Source organism: Eubalaena glacialis, chromosome 15, assembly GCF_028564815.1.
Source record: "Eubalaena glacialis isolate mEubGla1 chromosome 15, mEubGla1.1.hap2.+ XY, whole genome shotgun sequence".
NCBI lineage: Eukaryota > Metazoa > Chordata > Mammalia > Artiodactyla > Balaenidae > Eubalaena > Eubalaena glacialis.
In genome coordinates, this window is record NC_083730.1 from 85,669,920 (window position 1) to 85,676,360 (window position 6,441).

Consider the following 6,441-nt stretch of genomic DNA (forward strand, 5'->3'; position numbering starts at 1 on the left):
CTAGAGCACAGGCTCAGTAGTTGTGGCTCACGGGCTTAGTTGCTCTGCGGCATGTGGGATCGTCCCAGACCAGGGATCAAACTCGTGTCCCCTGCATTGGGAGGCGGATTCTTAACCACTGCACCACCAAGAAGTCCCTCCAGTGTCCTTTTTGAGAAAAAATTGAGGTATAATTGAATATAACATTAGTTTCAGGTGTATAACAATGATTCGGTATTTTTTTAAATAAATTTATTCATTTATCTATTTATTTTTGGCTGTGTTGGGTCTTTGCTGCTGCGCGTGGGCTTTCTCTAGTTGCAGCGAGTGGGGGCTACTCTTCGTTGCGGTGCACAGGCTTCTCATTGCGGGGCTTCTCTTATTGTGTGGGCTTCAGTAGTTGTGGCGCACGCATTTAGTTGCTCTGTGGCATGTGGGATCTTCCCGGACCAGGGCTCGAGCCTGTGTCCCCTGCATTGGCAGGCAGGTTCTTAGCCACTGTGCCACCAGGGAAGTCCTGACTTATTTATTTTATAACTGGAAGTTGGTACCTTTTGACTCCTTTCACCCATATCACCCACCCCCCACACCAATGACCAGTGTCCTTATAAGAGAAGATGTTGTACACCTGAAACTAATACAATGTTATATGTCAACTACATCTCAATTAAACTGAGAAAAAAAGTAAAGAAAAAGAAGAGAAAATACAGAGAAGGCCATGTGAAGACAGAGGCAGAGACTGGGGATTCATCCACCAGCAAGGAATGCCTGGGGCCACCAGAAGCTGGAAGAGGCAAGGAAGGGTCCACCCCTAGAACCTTTGGAGGAAGCATAGCCCTGCCATCACCTTAATTTAGGACTTCAGGCCTCCAAACTGTGAGAGAATACATTTCTGTTGTTTTAAGCTACCCAGCTTGTGGGGTTTGATATGGCAACCCCGGGAAACATAGATGCCACTTCAGACATTTTTCTCTCATCATGGCCATTTAAACTCTATGAGGAGAGGGGCTGAGTCCCTCTTTTCAATGCTTGGCACGTAGTGGGTGCTTAATATATACCAAATGATATGAGATATCAGTACCAGTGGGAAATTGTATCGACTCCACATTTCAGCGGTAGGCGAATTGTTTCCCCAATACTGTATGATGTTTATAAAGAGGTTCTATGTGAACGCAAATCTAATGTACAAGAATTAATAAAGAATTAACTTGCTTTGCCAGGTCTGTCTCTTTACTAGAAGAATAGCAATACAGTTGAGTGTAGTACTGGGCTGGGGATAGGAGACTTGGCAACTATTCTAACTTTCATCACTGCCTCATGAGCCTCAGGCAAGAGGGTTCACTTCTGTGACTCAGTTTCCCAAGCCATGAAAAGAAAATCCTGTCTCCTTTCTGCCTACTAAGGAGGATCATGGGGCTTCCCTGGTGGCGCACTGGTTGAGAATCTGCCTGCCAATGCAGGGGACACGGGTTCGAGCCCTGGTCTGGGAAGATCCCACATGCCGCAGAGCAACTGGGCCTGTGAGCCACAATTACTGAGCCTGTGCTCCGCAACAAGAGAGGCCGCGATAGTGAGAGGCCCGCGCACCGTGATGAGGAGTGGCCCCCGCTTGTCGCAAGTAGAGAAAGCCCTCGCACAGAAATGAAGACCCAACACAGCCATAAATAAATAAATAAATAAAAAATTTTTAAAAAAGAAAAGGAGGATCATGGGGGGCCAGGCTGGGCGGGGGTGGGGAGCCTGTAATGTGCTCCAGCTTAGTTAAGAGAAATATGAAATGGCCCTGCGTTATTTTACTCTCTGGAAACCAGTTTAAAGTTCTGTTCCTGTCTCACTTTCTATATCAGGATTCTTCAACCATTCAGCAGAGTGGAAGACAAAAGCTGCCCAGTTAGTAATCATTATCTCCTTTTTTACAGATGGAGAAATTTAAGGCAGAAGAGGGTTACATGTTGAAGTCAGCAAAGTAATTCACCAAGAGAATTCCAAAAAGATTCTGAGTCCAGAACAAAATGATTTTGTGGAACCATCTGTTCTCCAGCTGCAGAGGTGGTTTGCTAAAGTGCAGTATTGTTGAAACCATTGTTACTGTAGCAGAAGTCGATCAGGCAATCAGGATTCAGATAAGGCCTGAATTAAGCATTCCAGTGAAGAGATGCTTTTTCATTCTAAAGGTGAGCAGATTTTATGACCTATCTACAACTTTGGCATTTGCAAACTCAGATTAAAAGAGGATGGAGAGGGCTTCCCTGGTGGCGCAGTGGTTGAGAATCTGCCTGCCAATGCAGGGGACACGGGTTCGAGCCCTGGTCTGGGAAGATCCCACATGCCGCGGAGCAGCTGGGCCCGAGAGCCACAATTGCTGAGCCTGCGCGTCTGGAGCCTGTGCTCCGCAACAAGAGAGGCCGCGATAGTGAGAGGCCCGCGCACCGCGATGAAGAGTGGCCCCCGCTCGCCGCAACTAGAGAAAGCCCTCGCACAGAAACGAAGACCCAACCATAAATAAATAAATAAATAATTAAAAAAAAAAAAAAAAAAGAGGATGGAGAGTCCCTTTGGTCTTTTAAGTCATGAAATTTAAGCAGTGGCCACAAAGAAGGTGGACTATCTTGACTGGCTGAAATAGTTATACTGTATTTGTGAAGGGGACCAAGAATAAACAACATAGCAAACCAGATACAAGGCTCAGTTACTTTTGTTTGGCTCATATCTAGGCAACCGGAGTCAGGCACTAATCTAATGACGCAGCTTAACTCAGATGAGGGGTGGGGGTGGGGAGGTGGTGGAGAGATGCAAGTACTGGAAGTGAGACAAGAATGGCAGGATGCAGAGAATTGTTAAAACTGGGTGATGGATATATGGGAGTTCATTACACTATTCTGTTTACTTCATATATGTTTGAAATTTTCCAAAATAAGAAATGGCTTAGTACAGCAAGTGGCTAACCAACTCTGCAAAAGGCTCATATGGTCCTTCATGATTTACCATCTTTGAGACAGTCCTTTGCTAGAATAAAAATTGCTATTCTTCTACCCTATTGTCTAAAGAGTACACGTGATGTTGAAAGAAATCATTTATTCAGTAACTTTAAAAATTTTTAATAAACCTTATGCTGCTTCTTGAATTTGAGAAAGGTTTTTGAAATTATTTGACTTAAGAGTGCATTATGGGACTTCCATGGTGGCCCAGTGGTTAAGAATCTGCTTGCCAATGCAGAGGACACGGGTTTGAGCCCTGGTCCGGGAAGATCCCATATGCCGCAGAGCAGCTAAGCCCATGCACCACAACTACTGAGCCTGTGCTCTAGAGCCCGCGAGCCACAATTACTAAGCCTGTGCTCCTAGAGCCCGTGCTCCGCAACAAGAGAAGCCACCACAATGAGAAGCACGTGCACCACAACAAAGAGTAGCCCCTGCTTGCCGCAACTAGAGAAAGCCTGCATGCAGCAAAGAAGACCCAACGCAGCCCAAAAAATCCTTTCAGCCTCTTATTCCAACCACTACTGCAGTGACCTTTAAAAAATAAATAAAAGAGTGCATTGTGAATTCGATAAAAGAATTTTTTTGAGGGATTAAAAAAAAGACGAACTCAGAGATCAGCCCCATTACGTATTAAGCAAGTAGTTTAGCTGCAGTAAATTATCCCACATGTCTTGGGAATACTTTTACTCTGAAATACGAAGTATTAGGCTGTTGATGATTATGTTAGCAACAGACCACATTTTCTTGAACCCCAATTGGTACAGTTAGTACACAGTTGAAAGAAAGGTGTCATTATATAAAGTTTGAAACAAAGAAAAAATTTTGATCACATAATGTGTCTCTTTTACTGAAAAACTATGGTGTTTAAGCACAAAAATGCCTCTCAAGCTTCAGGACGTTCCAATTTCAAGTATTTAGCAATTGTGAACTCATGTGTACCCTATTTACTTCCTTACTTGAAAAATTTTTTCTCCCTTATTTTTTTCAATATTATATTCCTTCTCAGTCTTCCAGAAGGAAGAATTCACTCAAACATTTATTGGGAGCTTTGCTTTAAGTTAGGCACAGAATAAGACAAGTCTTCCTCAAGAATTGCAGTTTTAAAATGGTCTTCAATACAATCTCTCCCTACTCCTGGTTTTTTTTTGTTGTTTTTATTGCTTTTCTCTGGTCACTCTCCAGCTGCATTAACTCTTTTTTTTTTTTTTTGGTGCTGATTCTCAATATCTTTATTATGATTACAGCTTTATTGAGATATAATTCACATACAGTTCACTCATTTAAATTGTACAATTCAATAGTTTTTAGTGTATTTACAGAGTTGGGCAACCATCACCACAATAAATTTTAGAACATTTTCATTGCCCCCCAAAAGAAACCCCTGGACCCATTAGCATTTCCCCCTAACCCCCTCAACCCTAAGCAACTACTACTCTACTTTCTGTCTCTCTGGATTTGCCTCTTCTGGACATTTCATATGCATGGAATCATACAATATGTGGTCTTTGTAACTGGCTTCTTTCACTTAGCATCATGCTTTCAAGGTTCATTCACATTATAACAGATATCAGTACTTCATTCCTATTTTGGCTAAATAATTTTCCATTGTATGTATAGACCATATTTTATTTATCTATTCATCAAATAATGGACACTTGGGTTGTTTCCACTTTTTGACTATTGTGATTATGCCACTATGAATGTTTATGTATAAGGCTTTTTGGTGGACATACGTCTTCATTTCTCTTAGGTTTTTACACCTAGGAGTAGAATTGTGGGGTCATATGGTAATTCTATGTTTAATATTTTGAGGAACTGCCAGACTGCTTTCCAAAGCAGATCCACCATTTTTGCGTTCCATCAGCAATGTAATTAAGGTTCCAATTTCTCCACATCCTTAACAGCATTTATTATTATTATTATTTTTTTAGCCATCCTAGTGGGTGTGGTGGTATCTCATGGTTTTAATTTGCATTTCCCTGATGGCTAATGATGTTGAGCATCTTTTCATGTGCTTAATCGTTAACTCTTCAGGTAGACCTGCCAGCTTCCTTTCTAATGAGGGAGAAACATGACTTTGTACCACCACCAAGTTTTTATTGAGTTTCTTTGTGCCTGGATCATTAGAAGGATTAGTACTTTTTCTTCCGTTGAGGCTCAGCTGCTGCTCCCACATGGTGAATGAAAGGCTTTCTTTGCATTTTTCCAAAGAAGAAAATCCAGGACTGTAGATGTTAAATTATATTATCTGAGCAATGCTTGAAGCAAGAAAAATAAGTAAGCTAAAAGACAAGTATTGGGCTTCCCTGGTGGCGCAGTGGGTAAGAATCTGCCTGCCAGTGCAGGGGACACAGGTTCGAGCCCTGGTCCAGGAAGATCCCACATGCTCTGGAGCAACTAAGCCAGCACACTGCAACTACCAAGCCCGCGTGCTGCAACTACTGAAGGCCGCGCGCCTAGAGCCCATGCTCCAAAACTAGAGAAGCCACCGCAATGAGAAGCCCACGCACCGCAAGGAAGAGCAGCTCCTGCTCACCGCAACTAGAGAAAGCCTGCGTGCAGCAACAAAGACCCAACGCAGCAGAAAAAACAAACAAAAAAAAAACCCAAGTATTATTGCAGCCTAAGGAAGTGGGGTGGCTTTGTGTTTTAAACTGACATAGTACATATAAGCAAATCTATTCAAAAGGAATACAACAGTCAGGTCCTCATGAGACGTGAATTGACATCTTCATATCTCTTTCTCTACTTAAATATTTAAGTACTGGTTGAGTTAGAGAGGAGAGGAAGAAGTATCGGAAAACCAACGGAGTGTCATCAAGTCAGGCTGAAGAAATCGATACTTTAATTTACAAACTAATTTTCTCTGTCCAAATAAAGTCAACTCCAAGGGCTCACCCTAATTCTCTCACCGTGCTAGGATTTGGTTATTTTGTATGTCGCTCTAAAAGAGCAGCTGGGATTTGAGAACCGTTGGTTCTTCAAGTGTTTTCAATAAAACGTTTTTTAAAGCCGCGTCCTTGCGTGCGCAGCTGTCACTGCTTATTGGATTCTCCAGAGAGGAGACCTGAGGTCATTACCGACTGTGAGAGGCTTGAATGTCTGGGGAGGAAATCCGAGGCCCTGCTTTGACCGTTATAGCAAAAAAGTTCCAACCCACCGGCGTTTTCAAATTTACCACGCCCTTTCCCGCCTTCATCTCCAGGGGAACTTGACCACCCAGCCCTAAACCCAAATTTCTGCTGCAGGTTCCTAAGGGGACGCTGACTCCGAGTTCAGCGATCCAGCGGAGAAAACAGCCCGGACACTCCCGCCACGCCCAGACCCGCCCATCTCTGCTTGGGGCGGAACGGATTCTTTCTCGGCCTTCCAGGCTGCGACGGAGGCCCCGCCCCGTTCCCACCACTTCATTGGCTTTGGTGACCGGCCCCCCGAGTGTCGGCTCCGGATTGGCCGACTCGGCCGCCACTCGGCGCTCTTC